Source organism: Phocoena sinus, chromosome 14 (assembly GCF_008692025.1).
Source record: "Phocoena sinus isolate mPhoSin1 chromosome 14, mPhoSin1.pri, whole genome shotgun sequence".
Lineage (NCBI taxonomy): Eukaryota > Metazoa > Chordata > Mammalia > Artiodactyla > Phocoenidae > Phocoena > Phocoena sinus.
In genome coordinates this window covers 31585391-31610415 of record NC_045776.1, presented here as the reverse complement: position 1 = coordinate 31610415, position 25025 = coordinate 31585391, and the positions used below count along the sequence as shown (strand labels likewise).

General features: G+C 35.5%; 1 long non-coding RNA gene across 1 annotated transcript; it reads right to left on the bottom strand.

Annotated features, from left to right (window-relative positions):
* Positions 1-1076: 1076 nt before the first annotated feature.
* On the bottom strand, positions 1077-25025 carry LOC116739127. The gene is made up of 3 exons (XR_004345465.1): positions 24849-25025; positions 14077-14081; positions 1077-1113 (listed from the first exon to the last, which is right to left on the bottom strand). It is a non-coding gene; the product is annotated as an uncharacterized LOC116739127 (long non-coding RNA).

Genomic DNA, 25025 nt, shown 5'->3' with positions numbered 1-25025 from the left:
TGTTTCCTTCATTTCTTTTTCATTTATTTCTGATCTGATTTTTATGATTTCTTTCCTTCTGCTAGCTTTGGGGTTTTTTTGTTCTTCTTTCTCTAATTGCTTGAGGTGCAAGGTTAGGTTGTTTATTCGAGATGTTTCCTGCTTCTTAAGGTGGCTTGTATTGCTATAAACTTCCCCCTTAGAACTGCTTTTGCTGCATCCCAGAGGTTTCGGTCGTTGTGTCTCCATTGTCATTTGTTTCTAGGTATTTTTTTATTTCCTCTTTGATTTCTTCAGTGATCACTTCATTATTAAGTAGTGTATTGTTTAGCCTCCATGTGTTTGTATTTTTTTACAGATCTTTTCCTGTAATTGATATCTAGTCTCATGGCGTTGTGGTCAGAAAAGATACTTGATACAATTTCAGTTTTCTTAAATTTACCAAGGCTTGATTTGTGACCCAAGATATGATCTATCCTGGAGAATGTTCCATGAACACTTGAGAAAAATGTGTATTCTGTTGTTTTTGGATGGAGTGTCCTATAAATATCAATTAAGTCCATCTTGTTTAATGTATCATTTAAAGCTTGTGTTTCCTTATTTATTTTCATTTTGGATGATCTGTCCATGGGTGAAAGTGGGGTGTTAAAGTCCACTACTATGAATGTGTTACTGTCGATCTCCCCTTTATGGCTGTTAGTGTTTGCCTTATGTATTGAGGTGCTCCTATGTTGGGTGCATAAATATTTACAATTGTTATATCTTCTTCTTGGATCGATCCCTTTATCATTATGTAGTGTCCTTCTTTGTCCCTTTTAATAGTCCTTATTTTAAAGTCTATTTTGTCTGATATGAGAATTGCTACTCCAGCTTTCTTTTGGTTTCCATTTGCATGGAATATCTTTTTCCATCCCTTTACTTTCAGTCTGTATGTGTCTCTAGGTCTGAAGTGGGTCTCTTGTAGACAGCATATATAAGGGTCTTGTTTTTGTATCCATTCAGCCAATCTGTGTCTTTTGGTGGGAGCATTTAGTCCATTTACATTTAAGGTAATTATCGATATGTATGTTCCTATTCCCATTTTCTATATTGTTTTGGGTTCGTTATTATAGGTTGTTTCCTTCTCTTGTGTTTCTTGTCTAGAGAAGTTCCTTTAGCATTTGTTGTAAAGCTGGTTTGGTGGTGCTGAACTCTCTCAGCTTTTGCTTGTCTGTAAAGATTTTAATTTCTCCATCAAATCTGAATGAGATCCTTGCTGGGTAAAGTAGTCTTGGTTGCAGGTTTTTCTCCTTCATCACTTTCAGTATGTCTTGCCACTCCCTTCTGGCTTGTAGGGTTTCTGCTGAGAGATCAGCTGTTAACCTTATGGGGATTCCCTTGTGTGTTATTTGTTGTTTTTCCCTTGCTGCTTTTAATATGCTTTCTTTATATTTAATTTTTGACAGTTTGATTAATATGTGTCTTGGCGTATTTCTCCTTGTATGTATCCTGCATGGGACTCTCTGTGCTTCCTGGATTGATTAACTATTTCCTTTCCCATATTAGGGATGTTTTCAACTATAATCTCTTCAAATATTTTCTCAGTCCCTTTCTTTTTTTCTTCTTCTTCTGGAACCCCTATAATTCGAATGTTGGTGCGTTTAATGTTGTCCCAGAGCTCTCTGAGACTGTCCTCAGTTCTTTTCATTCTTTTTTCTTTATTCTGCTCTGCAGTAGTTATTTCCACTACTTTATCTTCCAGGTCACTTATCCGTTCTTCTGCCTCAGTTATTCTGCTATTGATCCTATCTAGAGTACTTTTAATTTCATTTATTGCCTTGTTCATCGTTGCTTGTTTCATCTTTATTTCTTCTAGGTCCTTGTTAACTGTTTCTTGCATTTTGTCCATTCTACTTCCAAGATTTCGGATCATCCTTACTATCATTATTCTGAATTATTTTTCAGGTAGATTGCCTATTTCTTCTTCATTTGTTAGGTCTGGTGCATTTTTATCTTGCTCCTTCATCTGCTGTGTGTTTTTCTGTCTTCTCATTTTGCTTATCTTACTGTGTCTGGGGTCTCCTTTTTGCAGGCTGCACGTTCGTAGTTCCCGTTGTTTTTGATGTCTGTCTCCAGTGGCTAAGGTTTTTTCAGTGGGTTGTGTAGGCTTCCTGGTGGAGGGGAGTAGTGCCTGTGTTTTGCTGGATGAGGCTGGATCTTGTCTCTCTAGTTGGCAGGTTCACGTCTAGTGGTGTGTTTTGGGGTGTCTGTGGCCTTATTATGATTTTAGGCAGCCTCTCTGCTAATGGGTGGGGTTGTGTTCCTGTTTTGCTAGTTGTTTGGCATAGGTTGTCCAGCACTGTGGCTTGCTGGTCATTGAGTGAAGCTGGGTGCTGGTGTTAAGATGGAGGTCTCTGGGAGATTTCCACCGTTTAATATTATGTGGAGCTGGGAGGTGTCTTGTTGACCAGTGTCCTGAAGTTGGCTCTCCTACCTCAGAGGCAGAGCCCTGCCTCCTGGGCTGGAGCACCAAGAGCCTTTCATCCACACGGCTCAGAATAAAAGGGAGAAAAAGTAGAGAGAATTATTAGAAGTATGAGGACAGAAAGAAGGAAAGGAGGAAAGGAAGGAAGGAATAAAGAAGCAAAGAAGGAAAGAAAGGAGGGAGGGAGGGAGGGAGGAAGGAAGGAAGGAAGGAGGGAAAGAAGGAAAAAAGACAGAAAGAAAGAAGATACAGTAAAAATAAAATAAAGTATAATATAGTTATTGAATTTAAAAATATTTAGAAAAAAAAAAAAAGGGACAGATAGAACCTTAGGACAAATGTTGGAAGCAAAGTTATACAGAGAAAATCTTACACAGAAGCATACACATACACGTTCACAAAAAGAGGTAAAGGGGGAAAAATCATAAATCTTGCTCTCAGAGACCACCTCCTCAATTTGGGGTGATTCGTTGTCTAAAGGAGGGAAGGAAGGAAGGAAAGAAAGAAAGAAAGAATGAAGGTAAAGTATAATAAAGTTATTACAATTAAAATTACTTATTAAGAAAAAAATTAAAAAAAAAAAACATGGACGGATAGAGCCCTAGGACAAATGGTGGAAGCAAGAGTATACAGACAAGATCTCACACAGAAGCATACACGTACACATCCACAAAAAGAGGAAAAGGGAAAAAAATCATAGATCTTGCTCCTAAATTCCACCTCTTCAATTTGGGATCATTCCTTGTCTATTCAGGTATTCCACAGATGCAGGGTATATCAAGTTGATTGTGGAGCTTTAATCCGCTGCTTCTGTGGCTGCTGGGAGAGATTTCCCTTTCTCTTCTTTGTTCTCACAGCTCACAGGAGCTCAGCTTTGGATTTGGCCTTGCCTCTGCGTGTAGGTCGCTGGAGGGCGTCTGTTTTTTGCTCAGACAGGACGGGGTTAAAGGAGCCGCTGATTCGGGGGCTCCAGCTCACTCAGGCCGGGAGTTGGGGGATGGGGGAAGGAGGGGCACTGCGTGCGGGGCGAGCCTGCGGCGGCAGAGGCAGCGTGACCTTGCGGCAGAGGCCGGCGTGACGTTGCACCAGCCTGAGGCGTGCCGTGCGTACTCCCGGAGAAGTTGTCCCTGGATCCCGGGAACCTGGCAGTGGCGGGCTGCACAGGCTCCGCGGAAGAGGGGTGTGGACAGTGACCTGTGCTCGCACACAGGCCCCTTGGTGGCGGCAGCAGCAGCCTTAGCGTCTCCCGCCTGTCTCTGGGGTCCGCGGTTTTAGCCGCGGATCGCGCCTGTCTCTGGAGTTCCTTTAAGCAGCGCTCTTAAACCCCTCTCCTCGCGCACCAGGAAACAAAGAGGGAAGAAAAAGTCTCTTGCCTCTTCGGCAGGTGCAGGCTTTTCCCCGAACTCCCTCCCGGCTAGTCGTGTTGCACTAACCGCTTCAGGCTATGTTTAAGCCGCCAACCCCAGTCCTCTCCCTGCGCTCTGTCCAAAACCGAAACCCGAGCCTCAGCTCGCAGCCCCGCCCACCCCGGCGGGTGAGCAGACAAGCCTCTCGGGTTGGTGAGTGCCGGTCGGCACCGATCGTCTGTGCAGGAATCTCCCCGCTTTGCCCTCCGCACCCGTCGCTGTGCACTACTCCGCGGTCCCGAACCCCCTCCTCCGCCTCCCGCAGTCTCCGCCCGCGGAGGGGCTTCCTAGTGTGTGGAAACTTTTCCTCCTTCACAGCTCCCTCCCACTGGTGCAGGTGCCACCCTTATTCTTTTGTCTCTGTTTTTTCTTTTTTTCTTTTGCCCTACCCAGGTACGTGGGGAGTTTCTTGCCTTTTGGGCGGTCTGAGGTCTTCTGCCAGCCTTCAGTAGGTGTTCTGTAGGAGTTGTTCCACGTGTAGATGTATTTCTGGTGTATCCGTGGGGAGGAAGGCGATCTCCGCGTCTTACTCTTCCGCCATCTTCCTATATTCTTCCCGGGAGTGGGTAATTTTAAAATAGGGTTTTCAGGGATGGTCTCATGAATAAGTGATGTGAAGAAACTGTAGACAAGCTTAGCAAATGTCCAAGGTGGTCTAGTTAGAGGAATGAGCAGGTACAAAAATGCTAAGGCAGGAGTTTGCTTAGTGTGAGGAACAGTGAAGAACTTGGTGTGAACTGAGTGAAACCAAATGAAAGAGGGGCTAATGAGAAGATATGAGTCATCAGGGATGTAAAGCACTGGGGAGGCAATGGCCAGATCATGTATGGTTTTGTAGGTATTTTAAAGACTTTGTATTTTATGCTGGATGAGATGAACAGGTATTTTATTATTTTTTTAACACATCCAAAGATTAAAATGGTTAATTACACTGAGCTCTGGAAAAAGTAAAAAGAAATAGGAGCTTAAAAGCTTATTTGTGTTTTGGCAAGAAAATTCTTAGATCAATATTTCTAGTGGAATATTTGTTAATATGCATTAAAAGCCTCAAATATTTTTTAAAAAGCCTCAAATGTTTATAACCTTTTATTTTGTAAGTCCATTTTTAAGAGTTTTTCTTAATAAAAAAAAGGAACAATGTTCAGAATAATTTAAAATAGGGAAAATTAGATACAATAATCTATTAATAAGGAAATTATTAAAATTATGATTATGCAGTATTCCAAAAGATGACATGAAGCTATATTTTTCACTTGGTTATATATATATATATATATATATATATATATATATATACAAAAGAAAGAAGACTAAACAAAAAAAAAAAAAAAGGAAGAAAATCACAAGATGCTTCTTTAGGAAAAATCCTCTTAGTCTTAAGTTCATAATCAAATTTCTGGCAGGAACAATAAAAATTAAAAGACAGATGTAAGTAAAACATAACTAAAAAAAATAAGTTGGTTATAATAGTGTGTAAAACATCATAAAGTATATGACAATAAATTTACTAAGAAAAAATTAGAGGTAGAAATCCTTGGAAAATTATAAAATGGTAAATTGACCCAAAAAAGAAACTGAAAATGAATAGATTAATAATTTTTAATGATAGTGAAATGCCCAGTAAATAAATAAAAGCTACTTCCTTTCCCCTACCCAAATTTAAAAGTACTTGGTCTAGAGAGTCTTCTATCAAGCTTTTAAGAAATAGATATTTTCTCTTTTATACAATATTTTCCAGAAAAAAAGGAATGATTGTTTAGTTATTTATGGGGCTTATATAAATTTTATTCTCAATCAGATATAGATAGGACAAGAGAAGACAAATATAAAAATTAAAAAGCAAATATTAGGTAATCAATTCCAGCTGTCTATACAAAAATATACATCCTGTTAAATAGGATTTATCAGTCTCTAAGATGGTTAAAAATAAATTACCATACAAATTCCTAAACATGGCCTATAAAACTTGCACAATCTGGCCCCTGCTTACCTGTTTCAACTTAATTTGTGTCTCTCTTCATTGATGCTAGATTCTAGCCACCAAGTATCTTGTTCTATACAGAATCATGCTCTTTCTTGATGTATAACTTTTGATGTATAACTTGATGTATAATATATACCTGTATTTCTCTTCCTGAAATTCTTTTACAACAGCTTTCCTACTGACTAGATACTCTTTTCTTCATATCAGGCCAAATATTTAACCCTCAGATAGATCTTTCTTGACCACCCACTCTGAGAGAAGCCCATCTACCTTCCCTTCTAGGAATCTCTATGTCTTTTTTAAAATTACAGTATGTTTTTATTACCTTTAGTACATTTGTCATTATCTGAACTATCTTGAACATTACTTGTTTATATGGGCACTGTATAACTCCCAGTGGTAGAACACAGGCTGCTGAGGCAGATATTTTCATGGGATAGTGCTGAACACATAGGGCCAGCTACACAACATTATAAAAACTTCATAAATGAATGGAGCATGAAAAAGTTAATAGTACCTCAATTTCCTCACTTAAAGGATCTTTACGATAAATAAGATATAGGAATGCACAAGTCTATTCTGACATATTTTTATTAGTATCATCACTCTAATCGTCATCTTAGCTGTTAACATCATTAGGACCACAAAATACATTCTTATCTTAGTTTCTGTCAGCATCATTTATATGAAGCAGGTCATATGGCAGCTGCATGCTATAATCATTTCTAAATCATCTATTCAGGGATACAGATATACCATTCACTACTTTCCTGAAAACCAAGACTATTACTAACATATTTTCCCACCATTGAGCTGTGTCAAGGATGTTTTTGTGTGTTTTGTTGCCTTGTAAACAGATAAACAAGATCCAAAAGGAAAACTGCAGTGGCTGTGCTGGGATGAAGGGCTAGTTCGCTTTTTAAAAGCTATCAGTAAGAAATATGGCTCAGCATGAGAGATGGTTGTAAGTAGAAGGCATCTGAGACAGGAGCAATCTGTCCATGAATAAAGCAACTTCCCATAAACCAGAAATAAGAAGAAATGTGTATGAGGCACAGGAGACACATCAAAGCATTAATTTTTTAAAAAGTTGGAAAATTTTATCAAAAAAAGAGGAGTCCAAGGGTGGGATTGTTCTTAAACTTTTCTGTTTGGTTATGTTGCATGATTTTCTCATGGATCAATTATTTATTTCTTAACTTAGGTAGCAATACTTGTGGAGTACTCAGAAAGTACCAAGACTTGTTTTGAGTGTGGTGGAGACCACAAGGATAATCAACCACTGTTCACACCTGAAGTATAGAAGATTGCATAAACATTTTTCATATACTTTTGAGTACTTTTTAATTTAAAAATTGGTTTTGTGTACATTATTTTGTTGACTCCTGGAACAAATTTTGGAAGTGTACAGGGCAATAAAACCAAGGCTATCTAGGCAAAGTGGCTTCTCAAAAGTCACCTAACCAAAATTTGTGTGTGGTGAAGCAGGTGGTAAAGCCTCAAGGCAAATCAGGCACTTACTTCCCAACTCAGTGCCCTTTCCATGCCACCACACAAGTACTTGCTGTCTCAAAGGGCAACACAGAGAGTTATAACACAAATTGTTACCCAGAGGCTCACATCAAGTAGCTGGAGAAATAAGAGGCTACCTAGAGGGTGTGGCATTTCAAGAAAGACCAGAGACATGAAACAGATTCTGCCAAGTAGGAGTTCATGACCTTGCCAGTGCTTATGAGCTAGTCCACATCTGAACTAGTTACAAAGCAGGCAGCACAAGAAAGCAGTGTGAATATAGAGAAAGTAAGGTTATATCTGAGAAAGTGCCAAATGACAGCAATAGTTAATAAGAAGGAACAATAGCAGGAACCACAATCAGGAATCCTTCAGGCATTGCATCTTAAAGAACTGGATACCTGATCTGTCAGGTGATCAGCATTACAGAGTGAGCAGCAGCATCACAGGTTCTGGTTGCTAAGGTAGACTGTTCTTCAGGTGAGCAGAGACTTCAGTGGAGTAGAAACTGAATTGAAGCATAACAATAGATATTTCTTTAAGTATCATTTGGTTTCTCCTGAAATAAACAAGCTAAAAAGAATTAACCAAATAAAGCTTACAGTGCTCCATTGTGAAGCCAGATTTAATTAGTGTGCCATATTGGCAATTCATTTCGACAGGGAGCTCAGGCTGGTTTTAAAGCAGTCAAGTGAGAACTGATGATGGAGGAGGCCTTCTGCTATTTCTCATGTTTCCCTGAAGACACAACTATTAGATGGCTATTCAAATAGGGACTATTACTCAGGATTAATTTTTTTTCTTCTAAACACAAAAGAAATAGATGCAAATTTTGGAAAATTTAGAAAAAGCTGATGTTAAAATAATTCAAAATGTTAAATCCTGGATGTAATCCACTATTAAATTTTTAGAGTATTAAGTTTTAGTCTTTTATCTGTATACTGTGAAATATGCATGTGTATAAAATGGTTATATGTATGTATTTGTCATGTATAGTTATAATCACATATATATGTATAATTATATGAAACATATATATATATATTTTGATAGATATATAGAGATATAGATCACTCTTTATATGAAGTGTGATTATACTATGTATATAGTCTTACATGACCTGTTTTTTACCACTAACAATTGTAAAAAAATTAGAATTTTATATAGCCTTGAGTATTAGCCTCACCTCTTTCAAATGTCTTCTTCTAGCAGAATTTATGTAAAGGAGAATTTGCCAGACAGTTATCCCTGAGTCCATTTGTTCTGCAGGTGCTCCTTTTTGAGAGTTTGCTGCCCTTCTAGTACCAACATTCCCTTTCCAGAGGCTCAACGATTAATTCCAGTCAGTTCTCCCTAATATAATTTGGCCAGTACTCTACTGACCTCACCAAAGGGGCAATACAGAGAAGGGCACACTCCTCGATGGTCCCCATCTATAAAATTTCCTGGAAACTTTAGATGCACAATGTACTTTACTGAAGGATGAATAATAACCAGAGGTGATTAATGTTCTGGGGATAGAGTGTAGGGTGGGAGATAACCTAGATACTAAATAGGAAATTCCCAGAATCTAAGGGAAAAGATCAAATATTAAAACCTTCCTGGGTTCACCATTGCCTTTATTTGCTGCACTGTCTTGAAATGTGCTCTCCCTGACCCTGCCACCCACAAAAGGACACAGTAACCTGAAGAATCATATTTCCCAAAGTCTGAGCTATTTATTTTCAGAAATACACACACAGAGGTGGGGTAATCAGTGGCTAGTTGGAGAGGGGCCAGTGTATGTTTCCCAGAAGACCAGTTCAGGCCAGGCACAGGGAGGCTTCAGATCTGGTCTGCTGTGTGATCTTTGCCAGTGTCAGGAGAAGATAAGCCCTTTAATTTCTCATCTTTTTCCAGTCTTCATGGTGGGAAACTATTGGATCTAATTCACTATATATAATACATTTATGCATATGGACACACACACACATTACAAATAATAATTCTCACAAAGAGGACAACCTCCATTCCCTCTTTACATATCCTCCTCCACTTCAGGACATGTCCAGGGCCTAATCATTTATAAGTAATGAAGTCTCATAATTGTACTCTTTTTTTTTCATAACTATACTCTTGAAGCAATAGGTGATCTACTGAAATTGCAGTTTTTATTTACCTCCAGATAGAAAAATTTCTTAAGCTTGATATGTTTCTTCTCTCTGTATCAGCATTTACATAACTACTCACCAATTATTGACTATTTATGTTTTCATCTTTCTTGTTTACAAACATATCAACCTTTAAGGCTTCTTTCACTTCACACAAGCTTCACAAAGAAACAGACATGTCAGAGTCCGTAATAAGCTAAATGGCAAATACAACGAACTAACTTTCAAAAAAATCTGGGTTTGGATCTTTACTATTTAATTAACTACCTAAGAAATGTTGGACAAATTACTTAGATTTTGTGTGCTTCCATTCAGTCCCTTTCTTTACAAAATTGTAGAGATGAGCAAAGAAGTCTTTAGGATCCCTTCAAATACTAGCTTATTCCTCTAAAAACTTATTTCGATCAGTAATTCTTGACCCTGAGCCAAGTTACCACTAAATACCTTGAAGTGTCAATGATATCAATCAAATAACTATTGTCCATAAAACTAATTATCTTTGATTTTAAGACGAATTGCATCTGTCAATTAGAGTTATTTGGGAAGAATAACTACTGTAAAAATCAATAAGGGGAGACAATTGCAAAAAAGTTAGTAATTAGTGATTATCTGGCTCACCTGCAGGCTTCCTCCATGCTTTCCACCACTTAACATTCATTGTTGTGAGCAGGGCACTTTCTTAAGCACTAAGAATCCAGCAGTAAACAAAAAAACAAAATAAGGTCCCTCCCTGGAGTCCTTAAATTCTACATCTAAAGAATCATCATTAAGAAGCTTGCCAATGACACATGGACATATATACATTACAAAATGTAAGATAGATAGTGGGAAGCAGCCGCATAGCACAGGGAGATGAGCTCAGTGCTTTGTGACCACCTAGAGGGGTGGGATAGGGAGAGTGGGAGGGAGCCTAAAGAGGGAGGGGATACGGGGTTATATGTATACATATAGCTGATTCACTGTGTGATACAGCAGAAACTAACACACCATTGTAAAGTAATTATACTTCTATAAAAACGTCAAAAGATAAATAAAATAAAAATAAAAGAAAGTTAAATAAGAATAAAAAAAAAGAAGAAGAAGCTTGTCAATGACAAAATGGGAAAGGTGTATATGCATGTGAAGAGGTATGAAGGCTTGGTTCTTATGTGGAGTTTGGGAAGGATAGGGTCAAGAAAAGAGGAAGGAAATTTTTTCTATTAAAACAAAACAAAACAAAAACCTCTCCATGCTAAATCTCAGTAACTCTTGTATTTTTTCCCCATTTGGGGCAAGTACCTGGCCTGAGTGATCTCACCTCTTCAGAAACCTCTAAGCTACTGCTTTTTTTTTTTTTTTTGACTGTATTCTGAAATGCGGACAAATAAATTTTGGTTTCCTATCTTATTTCTTCTTCAAAAGCTTTCTGAATAGTTCTCAGATTTCATTCTGAGAAAGAAAATGACAAAGGCCCTCCAATGTGCTAATAATTTTTGGTTCCCAATCTACCCCTCCCCCACCTTGCTATCTTTGACTAAGCAAAGTTTCATAAATTATTCTATTCATGTTGAGATCCTACAGATGCCAATCAGTGTTGGTATGCTATCAATTCCATTGGAAATTGAACTGTTTCCAGACTAGAGTTGATAAAGATGAGATGAGAAATCAATGATTTAAAAGCACATGAAATGGCAAGATGATGAAATGGAAATAGAAACAGATCCAGATTCTACTATCAAGTTGACTACTAGTACTATTGGCTGGTTATATCATGTTACATTTTGGAGTTTAGTATCTTCAGTCATGGAATGACATAGCTGGATTAGAATATCTCTAGTGTCTAAATAGATCTTGCTGGTGTGGTTTAAGCAGTTTTACTGAGAGCAGAAAGTCCCTGAACTTTTCCAGGGCCACAATTCTATAATTCTCACGTCTCCTGGGATGTTTTTATTCTAGGGCAAGAAGCCTAAGATGTGACATAAGTATTTTTTTAAGGACATAAAGCGCTTATAAAGTACATTTAGGATTTTTTTTCTACAAGTCTCTGAACAAGGAAAACATGGCCTAAAATTTAGGTACAGGAATGTCTTGATTCTCAGAGAAAAGAAAGTGAATGTTCAGAGAGCTAGTTAAGATAATTGATAATCAGCACTCTTGGATAGTTATTATTAATCTAATTTGAATGTAGGGAGGTTATGGTGGCTTTAAAAATATATCTACATACTATTTGATATTCTTACCTTCAAGAACAGAATATGACAGAATTTATGGTTTGTACCCTCTGAATGACCGAGTCTTCGCTCTCTTTCCGTCTCTGATCACTTGCTCAGAGGGAAACCAGGTACTATGTTGAAAGCTGCTCTATGAAGAGGCCTAAGTAATGAGGCACAGAGAATGCCTCTACTCAGCAGCCAGTGAGGAACTAAGGCCCTCAGTACAACACCCTGCAAAGAACAGAAGCCTACTGAAAGTCACCTGATTGAGATTGGAAGTGTATTGTTCTTCAGTCAAGCCTTCTGATGAGAATACAGCGCTAGCTGTAGTCTAGTCTAGTCTAGCATGGCAACTAATGAGAGACCTTGAGTACAAATCACCTCTGTAAGTAATCTTGGATTCCTGACACACAGAAAATGGGAAATAAAATTTTTTGTTACTCTGAGGTGCTGAGTTTGAAAGAAATTTGTTATACAGTAATAGGTAATTAATACAGAGATGCACCATGGCTCCTCTCAAAGATGCTTTCCCTTTCTTTGGAATCTCATTTGTTAAAAAGTAAAATGTATACCTTTAAGACTGATCTCCAAAGTTCACTTCAACTTATTTTTCCAAGCTTGTCACCATACACTTCTATATATACCCTGAGCTGACATCTAAATAAAACTAGACTTTTTGCTGGAATTATGCTTTCAGGATGCCAAGTCTTTGTATGTGGATTTCCTAGGATGAAAAAAAGTTCTTATCACCAAACTATCCAGAGCTCAAAGCACATCACATTTGCAGTATAACCTAGAGTTTAAATACATTGACTGAGTCAAATGGAGCCAAGTTTGAGCTCTAGTTCTGCTCATTGAAAACTGTATGATCTTGGACAAGTAACATTCTTACATCTAAATGTGAATAATATTTACCTACCTCAAAGAATTGATGTACAGATTAATAAGGTAGCACTTGTAAAACACTTAGTGCTTGCCATGTGAGCATTTAATAACTGTTCCTTATCATTGTTATTGTCATTCTATTCTTTATTTTCCATGGAAATCTTATGTTCACCTAATTCAGATACAATCTCTTCCTTTTGAAATCTGATTGTACTTTTTGTTCTTCTCCAAGAGACTTGTATTTTTTTAGTTATAATTATTTCTACCTCCTAATAATTGCCTGTAAGGAAAGTATCTTATTTTTCTACTCTTTGAAGTGCCTTATACATATAAGTGACTGCAATAAGTAACTCTATGTGTGTTTGCTGAATTAAGTTGGACCTTGAATTTTCAAATAATTTTTTAAATGACATTGGCTCCTAAATTTTTTCAAATCTCTTTTGAAACAGACCACTCCAGGTGGGTGGGTGTTTCCCATATTCTCAATATCTCTATTAAAATATCTCTCTGTAACTACCAAAAGAAATGAATACCTGGGTTGAGCTTAGACTCTTGTACCGCCTAGCTAATGACAGGTCAAGTCACTCAACTTCTGGAATTTAGTTTATTCAACTTTTAATTTAAATGAATATGTTTAAATTTTCTTTCAGTTCTGACTTCTGAAAGTCATACTTTCTTATATATACTCCATCTTTTTCTGAGACTTAATCTGCAGGTGGATAAAGAAATTAGTTTTTTGGTACTCCAGTCTTTTTGTCCCTTTCTGTTCTGTATTATAAGAAATTATTTCTTTATTGGTGAAATAAACTTAACTTTTTTAAATGTTCCATTTGGTCTTCTTCCCTTGATTTCACAACATGAGCAGTCTGACATGTGAATTTAATGACACCGATAAAATCCCAGTGTATTCACACAAAAACTGCTTCTTTGTGTGTTCTATTTCCTGAGAAGACTGAAAGCTTAGTGCTGGTACAAGAAACAAAGGGGACAATGACTATTTGAAAGGTAGTAAAAGTTTATTTTATGTCCTAGTCTCATGTATGCCACTAGCTGTGACTACCCTAAAATCTTATATATATATAATTTTTTTTCAGATAATAAAAGGCAAAGAAAAAATGTTTTTGTTTTTGGCAAATTGTGTTGTTTATTAGCCACATAGGTATATTGATAGAATATATTAAAATCATAATTTTTTTGAGAGCTGAGAGAGAGCTTTGGGATTATTTTATATAGTGATTCCTAATCTAGGGTTCCTGTAGAGCTATTTTCAAAGCTTGATATGAATTATATATTGACTTACAATATAAATATACAAAGAAATTTGCAGAAAATTCAGAGGAGTAGGAATAACAACGTGTTTGGGCTGGCATTTTATTTTTGTCCTGTCCTTTTATAAATAGGGAAATTAAACTAAAATGTTTTAATTATTTTGTCAGGGTGAATCAGAATGTTGTTGTCAGGACTCATAAACCATTTGCTGACTCCCATTCAGAATTTTTTCCACCCAACCTTTCGACAAAAAACCATCCTGAATCTGAATTAATTCTTTGTGGTCCCTCTAGTCAGAGACTTATGCCCCCAACTGTGGGTTCAGGAGTACCCAGGTAAAAGCCTTTATTAAATACTTTGGTTGCATACTTCACCCAAATCTAATAACAGTCCATGAAGTTTCAGGAAGTAAGGCATATAATTTAAGTAACTTCACTGAGATCATTTAGCTTCTGAGTGTCTAGTCCAGGAATACTGTTCATGCCTTCTGATTTTAAAGCTGATGTATTCTCAGTTCAAAGTGCAAACAACTTGGGTATGCAAAAATCATTTTTTCTTTATATAAACAGGGTTAAAATTGTCAAAATTATAAAATGGATAGAAAAATATTGATAGACAAATTTGAATATATACATATAAATTAAAATATTTGTTTAGCTGTGTATGAGTTTTTAAAACTATCCTGCTTTAACCAACTTTTTTACATAACTTAACAACTATCACAGGAGATGTGATGTACTCTATTATAAATAAAAAGAACTGTTGAAAGCGTGTCCATTTACTTTAGAATGAACTTAAAGAGTTGTAGTCAAAATGTTGTTCTGTTACACTATGTTGTGCCATAGTATTAACATGCTCATTCTCTTAGAATTTTTCCTTCTCTGTTACTTACTTAAATTACCACCAAATCATAAAAACAAAGATTCTAGCTAATCTCTAGAGAAGAGTAGACATTTTTGTGTCTAGCAGTCTATACACCAAATTTAGAGTGTTGATGAACTCCATGAAATTGTATATGTATAAGTCTCTGTAACTGTAGGTAAAGCTGTAGATGTAGTTGTATGGGTACATATAGATGTAAGTGTACATATTAAGTGTGAGTTCATATACATGGACAAGTAGGAAATTTTTTGTGTACATTTTTCTTGAGACTCCATAGTTTCACCAGGCTCAAAAATAATACAGAACACAAAAATGATTTAATAAAATCTCTTGTTTTATAAAAAGTTTAACATCTTCATTCCACAATGACTACATAAAAACACAGGCAGATCCTGACTTACTTCTTAGGATTTCTAATTATTCTCCCTGATCATTTTGTACATCTAACATATACTTCAGGCTATAGTGTTAGGTACATTTTTATTAGATCTAGAGCTTTGTGTAAAAAATGAATATTTTTCTTGCAAGTCTGCACTTCTCTTTTTTACTTCCTGTCCTGCTCTTGATCTCTCTAAACACTTTATTACCATTTCTCACTTTGCTTCCCCCTCCCACCAAACTTGATTATTAGGGATTATTATTCATAAGAATTAGAATCTCCAAACAAGCCTTTTCAAAATCTCTATCCTGATTGCACCTTTCTTTTATAGTAATAATCTCTTCTCTGCATTCCTGTCCATTTCTTCTCCACCTGAAGTTGGCATCTTATTTCAACATTCACATAATATTCCTAACAACTTACATGAATTTAAGGAACACAATGCCAAATTCTCCCTAGTGAAAGATGTTTATTAATTTTTAACCCTATTTGATCCTCACAATAGAGCGGTTGGTAGGGTTCACTATTCCTATTTCTAAAATGGAGAAATTAAAACCCAGAAGAATATAAAATGTTTTCATAATCACAAATTCAGTTACCAATATACCTGAGACTATATCCTGCATCTCTTAACTAGTAATCTAAGGCTAACTGCAGACTTTTTCTTTTTTCATGTGCTTATTGGCCATTCATATATCTTCTTTATTTTTTTTAATTATTGAATTTTTTTTTTTATACAGCAGGTTCTTATTAGTCATCAATTTTATACACATTAGTGTATACATGTCAATCCCAATTGCCCAACTCATCACACCCCCACCCCGACCTCCCCATGGCTTTCCCCCTTTGGTGTCCATATATTTGTTCTGTACATCTGTGTCTCAATTTCTGCCCTGCAAACCAGTTCATCTGTTCCATTTTTCTACGTTCCACATGTATGTGTTTATATATGATATTTCTTTTTCTCATTCTGACTTACTTCACTCTGTATGACAGCCTCTAGATCCATCCACGTCTCAACGAATGACCCAATTTCGTTCCTTTTTATGGCTGAGTAATATTCCATTGTATATATGTACCACATCTTCTTTATCCATTCATCTGTCAATGGGCATTTAGGTTGCTTCCATGACCTGGCTATTGTAAATAGTGCTGCAATGAACATTGCGGTGCATGTGTCTTTTTGAATTATGGTTTTCTCTGGGTATATGCCTAGTAGTGGGATTGCTGGATCATATGATAATTCTATTTTTAGTTTTTAAGGAACCTCCATACTGTTCTCCATAGTGGCTGTATCAATTTACATTCCCACCAATAGTGCAAGAAGGTTCGCTTTCCTCCATACCATCGCCAGCATTTGTTGTTTGTAGATTTTCTGATGATGCCCATACTAACTGGTGTGAGGTGATACCTCATTGTAGTTTTGATTTGCATTTCTCTAATAATTAGTGATGCTGAGCAGCTTTTCATGTGCTTCTTGGCCATCTGTATGTCTTCTTTGGAAAAAATGTCTATTTAGGTCTTCGGTCCATTTTTGGATTGGATTTTTTGTTTTCTTAATATTGAGCTGTATGAGCTGTTTATATATTTTGGAGATTAATCCTTTGTCCATTGATTCTTTTGTGACAGTACCATACACTTTTGATGACTGTAGCTTTGTAGTACAGTCTGAAGTTATGGAGCATGATACCTACAAATCTGTTCTTCTATATCATTCTGTGAAAAATGCCATTGGTATTTTGATGGGGATTTCATTGAATCTGTAGATTGCTTTCAGTATTATGGTCATTTTAACAATGGTAATTCTTCAAATTATGAACACAGCATATCTTTCCGTCTGTTTGTTTCATCTTCAGTTTATTTCATCAGTGTCTTATAGTTTTCTGAATACAGGTCTTTTACCTCCTTAGGTAGGTTTACTCCTAGGTATTTTATCATTTTTGATGTCATTGCAACTGGATTGTTTCTTTAATTTTTCTTTCTGATAGTTTAGTGTTAGTGTATAGAAACAGATTTCTGCATGTTATTTTTGTGTCGTGTAACTTTACTGAATTCATCGATGATTTCTAGCAGTTTTGGTTGCATCTTTAGGATTTTCTATATATAGTATCATGTTGTGTGAAAGCAATGACAGTTTTACTTCTTTTTTTCCAATTTGGATCCCTTTTCCTTCTTTGATTGCTGTGGCTAGGACTGCTAATAGTACTTTGAATAAAAGTAGAAAGTGTGGGAATCCTTGTTTTGTTCCTGATCTAAGAGGAAATGCTTTCAAGTTTTCATTGTGGAGTATGATGTTAGCTGTGGGTTTGTCACATACAGCCTTTATTATGGTGAGGTATGTTCCCTCTATACCAACTTTCTGGAGAGTTTTTATCATGAATGGATGTTGAATTTTATCAAAAGCTTTTCCTGCATCTATTGAGGTTATCATATGTTTTTATTCTTAAATCTGGTAATGTGATGTATCACACTGATTGATTTCTGGATATTGAAAAATCCTTGCATTCCTGGAGTAAATCCCACTTGATCATAGTGTATGATTTTTTTTTTTTTAAGTATATTTGATTTACAATGTTGTATTAGTTTCTGGTGTACAGCAAAGTGATTCAGATTCTTTTACAGTTATATTTTGCTACAAAATATTGAATATAGTTTGCTGCACTATACAGTAGGACTTTGTCGTTTATCTCTTTTGTATATAGTAGTTTGTATCTGCTAATGCCAAACTTCTAATTTATCCCTCCTGCCCTTGCTTCCAGTTTGGTTACCATAAGTTTGTTTTCTATGTCTTTGAGTCTGATCCTTTTAATTTTTGTTGAATTTGGCTTGCCAATATTTTGTTGAGGATTTTTGCATCTATGTTCATCAGTGATATTGACCTGTAATTTTCTTTTTTTATGTGATATCTTTGTCTGGTTTTGGTATCAGGGTGATGCTGGTCTCAGAATAAATTTGGAAGCATTCCTTTTTCTATAATTTTTTGGGATAGTTTGAAGAAAGATAGGTGTTAACACTTCTCTAAATATCTGGCAGAATTCAGGCATCTGGTCCTGGACTTTGGTTTGTTGGAAGTTTTACAATTACTGATTCAGTTTCATTACTGGTAATTGGTTTGTTCATGCTTTCTATTTCTTTCTGGTTCAGTTTTGGGAGATTATACTTTTCTTAGAATTTGTCAATTTTATTATCATACACTTGTTTGCAATAATCTCTTATGGTCCTTTGTATTTCTCTAGTTTCAGTTATAAATTCTCCTTTTTTATTTCTGATTTTATTGATTTGGGCCCTCTCTCTCATGCTCTCTTTTCTTGATGAGGTTTGTCTTCCTGGTACAGGACCCCCAGGCTGGGGTGCCCAATATAGGACTCAGTGCCTTCAGTCCATGGGGAGAACCTCTGCCATTGTAATTATTCTCCTGTTTGTGGGTCACCCACCTGAGTTATTTGTCTTGACTATACCATGACTTTAACCCTCCTAGCTGTCTTGGTGTGGTTCCTTCTTTATATCTTTAGTTGTAGAAGATCTTTTCTGGTAGGTTCTTGTCTTTTTCTTCAATAGGTCTTCTGTAAATTGCTGTAATTTTGGTGTTTCCATGAGGGGTTGTGAGCTCAGAGTTTTTCTACTCCATCATCTTACCTCTTCCCTCCAAAATTTACATTTTAAAGACCAAATAATTGTTACCTCATTAACTGTTTAACTCCATTTGATAGCCTCCCATTTTTCTCAAAATAAAGACCAAACTCATAACTCTCACCTAAATAGATCTGCATGTTTCTTTTTTCCAAGTCTCCCTTCATGTGTCATCATTTCACAGACCTCTTTTTTTTCCTCCCAATCATGCTGGTCACCTCTACTCATGATGCATCCACTTGCCAGAGGGCTGATGCCCATGCTGTTATTGCTGATTGAAATACATTAACATCATCCCTATCCTCTTGGCCTAAATAAATAATGTTCCTCCTTCATATTGCAACCCAATCTTCATGTCTTCAGGGAAGCTCCTGAGCTCCTCAACTAGTTCAAATGCTCCTATTATGGGCAATATTTACACACCACAATTCTCCATTATAGCATTGATTATGGTCCCAGTTTAAACATTATAAATCTAAATATGTTATCACTATCTTTCTTCCTGATTAGACTATAAGCTCCAAAAGAGCAAGGACAATAGTTATTTTGGTACAATATTATCCCCTTGATTTAGTGCAGTATTTGACACAGAGTAACTTCTCAGAAATTATGTTCTTTGTGTATGAATTGTTTGTCTTTGTGTGTGTGATTACTGAGGAGTTAATAAAAATGCTAATCAGGGTGTGTTGCACACAATAGGAGCTCAAAAATATTAAGTGAAAACAAACCACCCGATTAAAAGATGGGCAGAGGACCTGAATAAGCATTTTCCAGAGAAGACATACAGATATCCAAGAGATGAAAAGATTCTCAACATCACTAATCCTCAGAGAAATACAAATCAAAACCACAGTGAGATATCACCTCATACCTGTCAGAATGGCGTCATCAAAAAGACCACACATAACAAATGTTGGCAAGGACATAGAGAAAAGGGAACTGTAATGTCCTGTTGGTGAGAATGTAATTGATTCAGCTACTATGGAAAAACTATATGGAGGTTCCGAAATATATTAATAATAGAACTAACATATGATGAATCAATTGTACTCCTGGGTATTTTATCTGAAGAAAATGAAAACACTAAATAGAAAAGATATATGCTCCTCAGTGTTCATAGCAGCATTATTTACAATAGCCAAAATATTAAAACAAGCAACCTAAGTGTCCATCAACAGATGAATGGATAAAGAATATGTGAGATATATATTATGTATTTTATATTATATGTAACTATATAATATAATTATGTATACAATTCAACCATTAAGAAGAATGATATTTTGCCATTTGTGATAACTGGATTGACCTGAAGGGTAGAGGGTATTATGTTTAGTGAAATGTCAAACAGAGAAAGACAAATTCTGTATGTTTTCACTTATATGTGAAATCTAAAGAATAAAATAAAACAGAAACAGATTCACAGATACAGAGAAAAGGTTGGTGGTTGCCAACGGGTAGAGGGTGAGAGAAGGGGCAAAATGGGTGAGGGGGATTAAGAGGTACAAACTAACAGGTATAAACTAGATAAGTTACAAGGATGTAATGTACAGTACAGGGCATATAACAAATGTTTTATAATAACTTTATATGGAATATAATCTATAAAAATATCAAATCACTATGTCATACACTTGAAACTAATATAATATTGTAATTAAGTATATTTCAATAAAAAATTAAGTGAATAAATATATGAATAATTCAATGCTGAATTATCTGTTAGTGAATTGAGCACTTGTGAATTCATGAGTCATCTGTTATTTCAGCCCAACATTTTTTTTTAGCATATCCTCTGAAAGTCACAAATTCTGTGATTCAGACTCAGTATGAACAGAAAACTCTTGAGTTATAGTTGTTTAAGCTTCCCAAACATCATCAGGATAGTGGCATGCTGGTAGTACTTTTAGTTTTCTTCACCTTTTCAACACATAAATTCAGATTTTAATTGCTGCAAGTCCAGCACTTCTTACCAGCAATAAATTTAAAACCTTTGGCCGACTTCCCTTAATTGATGTCTCACTCCCTTGTCTAATTAACTTCCCTGGAGGAAGTGACTTCCAATAGCAATGTTTTCAGGGTCCTATTTCCCTAACCTATAAAGGGAGGTAAACCATCCTCATATTTTATATATTTTAAAGAGATACTATGGATCTATTCCAGAAACCATATTTTTATTTTATTTATTAGCTGGTTTTAATTAAACCTCTAGAGAAAGATGAATGAAGCCCTGATTGCAACAGAGTCAGAAGATTAAATTATTTTGTTATCTTTGTCACATGTGAGGTATATCAGAAAACAAAATTTTTCTTCTTTTGAGATAAGTTTTACTAAAACTGGGAGATATAGTACAAACTACATATCTATTTTTTTTCAGATTCTTTTCCCTTATAGGTTATTACAAGATATTAAGTACACTTCCCAGTAGGACCTTGTTGTTTATCTATTTTATATACAGTAGTTTGTATCTGTTAATCCCCCACTTCTAATTTATCCCTACCTCCCTTCCCCTCTGGAAACCATACGTTTATTTTCTATGTCTTTGTGTCTATTTCTGCCTTATATAAGTTTATTTGTGTCATATTTTAGATTCCACGTATAAGTGATATTTGTCTCTCTCTGACTTACTTCAAATAGTATGATAATCTATATGTCCATCCATGTTGCTGCAAATGACATTATTTCATTCTTTTTTTATAGCTGAGCAGTATTATAGTATGTATATATATCATATCTTCTTTATCCGCTCATCTGTTGATGGACAATTAGGTCACTTCCATGTCTTAGCTATTGGAAGTAGTGCTGCTATGAACATTGGGGGGCATGCATCATTTCAAATTATGGTTTGCACTACATATAGGCCTGAGAGTGAGATTGCAGGATAATATGTTAACTCTAATTTTTGGTTTTTTAAGGAGAATCCATACCCCTTTCCATAGTGGCTGCACAAATTAACATTCACATCAACAGAGTAGAAGGATTCCCTTTTCTCCAAACCCTCTTGAGTATTTATTATTTATAGACTTTTGGATGATGGCCATTCTGACCAGTGTAAGGTGATATCTCATTGTAGTTTTGCTTTGCATTTCTTTAATAATTAGTGATGTTGAGCATCTTTTCATGTGTGTGTTGGTCATCTGTATGTCTTCTTTGGAGAAATGTGATCTTCTGCCTATTTTTTGATTGGGTGTTTGCTTTGTTGATATTGAGCTGTTTATGTATTGTGGAAATTAATCCCTTGTGGATGACACTGTATGCAAATATTTTCTCCCATTATGTGGGTTGTCTTTTTGTTTTGTTTATAGTTAAGCTTTTAAGTTTCATTAGGTCCCATTTGTTTATTTTTGGTTTTATTTCCATTATTCTAAGATATGGATCCAAAAAAATATTGGTGAGATTTATGTCAAAGAGTGTTCTGCCTCTGTCTTCATCCAGGAGTTTTATAGTATCCAGTCTTACATTTAGGTTTTTAATACATTTGGGGTTTATTTTTTTATATGATGTTAGAGAATGTTCTAATTTCATTTTTTTTACATGTATCTGTCCAGTCTTTCCGTACTATTTATTGTAGAGACAGTCTTTATCTCCATAGTATACTCTGACCTCCTTTGTCATAGATTAATTGACCATATTGACCATAGGTGAGTTGGTTTATTTCAGGGCTTTCTATTCTGTTCCAATCATTTATATGTCTCTGTTTATTCCAGTACCATACAGTTTTGATGACTGTAGCTTTGTGGTATAGTCTGAAGTCAGGGAGCCTGATTCCTCCAGATGCATTCTTTTCTCTCAAGATTGCTTTGGCTATTCAAAGTCTTTTGTAGTTCCATACAAATTTTTAAATCTTTTCTTTTAGTTCTGTTTAAAATGCCATTGGTAATTTGATAGGAATTGCATTGAATCTGTAGATTGCATTGGGTAGTGTAGTTATTTCAAAAATATTGATCCTTCCAATCCAAGAACACTGTGTATCTTTCCATCTGTTTGTGTCGTCTTCAATTTCTTTCAACAATGTCTTATAGTTTTTGGAGTACAGGTCTCTGGCCTCCTTAGGTAGGTTTATTTCCAGGTATTTTATTTTATTTTTGATGGAAAATGGGACCTTTTCCTTAATTTTTCTCTCTTATCTTTAGTTGTTAGTGTATAGAAATGCAACAGATTTCTATATTAATTTTATATCCTGCAACATTACCAAATTCATTGATGATCTCTAGTAGCTTTCTTGTAGCATTGTTAAGATTTTCTATGTATGTTGCCATGTCATCTGCCAACAGTGACAGTTTTACTTCTTTTCCAACTTAGATTCGTTTTATTTCTTTTCTTTCTCTGATTGCTGTGGCTAGGACTTCCAATACTGTGTTGAATAAAAGTGGCCAGACTGGGCATGTTTGTCTTCTTCCTGATCTTAGAGGTGATATTTTCAGCTTTTACCACTGAGTATGATGTTAACTGTGGGTTTGTCATATATAGCCTTTATTATGTTGAGGTATGTTCCCTCTATGCCTACTTTCTGGACAGTTTCTATCATAAATCAGTGTTGAATTTTGTCAAAACACTTTTGTGTATATATTGAAATCATCATATGGTTTTTATTCTTCAACTTGTTAATGTGGTGTATCACACTGATTTGCGGATATTGAAAATTTCTTGCATCTGTGGCATAAATTCCACTTGATCATGGTGTATGATCCCTTTAATGTGTTTTTGGAGCTGGTTTGCTAGTATTTTGTTGAGGATTTTTACATCTATATTCATCAGTGATATTGGCCTGTAGTTTTCTTTTTCTGCGACATCTTTGTCTGGTTTGTTATCAGGGTGATGGTGTCCTCATAGAATGAGTTCAGAAGTGTTCCTTTCTCTGCAATATTTTAGAATAGTTTCAGATGGATAGATGTTAACTCTTCTTTAAATATTTGGTAGAATTCACTTGTGAAGTCATCTGTCTTGGACTTTTGTTTTTGGGAGTTTTATATTACTGTTTTTGATTCAATTCAGTACTGATAATTAGTGTGTTCATATTTTCTATTTCTTCCTGGTTCAGTTTGGGAGATTGTACCTTTCTAAGAATTTGTTCATTTACTCTAGGTTGTCCATTCTATTGGTGTATAATTGCTAATAATAGTTTCTTACAATCTTTTATTTCTGTGGTGTCAGTTGTAACTTCTTTTACAGTTTTGATTTTATTGATTTGGACCCTCTTTTGGTGAATCTGGCTAAAGGTTTATCAATTTTTTGTGTTATTGTCAATTTCTCCTTTTATGTTTGTTAATATTTGCCTTATACACTGAAGTGCTTCTATGTTGAGTGTATGTATATTTACAGTTATTATATCTTCTTCTTGAATTGATCCCTTGATCATTATGAAGTGTCATTCTTTGTCTCATAAAAGTCTTTATTTTAAAGTTTATTTTATTTGATATAAATACTGCTACTCCAGCTTTCTTTTTATCTCCATTTGCATAGAATACCATTTTTCCATCCCCTCACTTTCAGTCTGTATTTGTCTTTAGATCTGAAGTGTGTCTCTTGTAGACAGCATATATACTGGTCTTGTTTATGTATCCATTCAGGAAGTCTTTGTCTTTTAGTTGCAGTATTTAATTTGTTTACATTTAAAGTAATTATCTATATGTGTATTCTTATTTACACTTTGTTAATTGTTTTGGATTTGTTTTTGTCAGTCTTTTTTTTTTTCTGTTTCTTCTTTTTTTCTCTTCTCTTGTGGTTTGATGACTATCTTTATGTCTTTATATCTATTATAGATTTTTGTTTTTCAGTTACTGTGAGGCTTTGGTATAGCAGTCTATATATATATATACACACATGAATGCTTTAGTTTTCTGATCTCTTAATTTCAAAAGCATTTTAAATCTCCTGCACTTGTCCTCTCCTCCTGTCATGATTCCTGGTTTTGATATCATATTTTACATGTAATTATTTTGCATACCCCTTAAGTGCTTACTGTGTATACAGATAATTTTACTACTTTTGTCTTTTAACTTCCCTACTAGTTTGTGAGTGGATGATTTCTTACCTTTACTATAGGTTTGCCTTTACCATTGAGATTTTCCATTTTGTAATTTTCTTATTTCTAGATGTGACCTTTTCTTTTGTACCTAAATAAGTTCCTTTAGCATTTGTTGTAAAGCTTGTTTGGTGGTGCTGAATTCTCTCAGCTTTTGCTTGTCTACAAAGCTTTCGATTTCTCCATGCAATATGGATGAGAGTCTTGCTGAATATTCTTGGTTGTAGGTTTTTCCCTTTCATGACTTTAAATACATTGTGCTACTCCC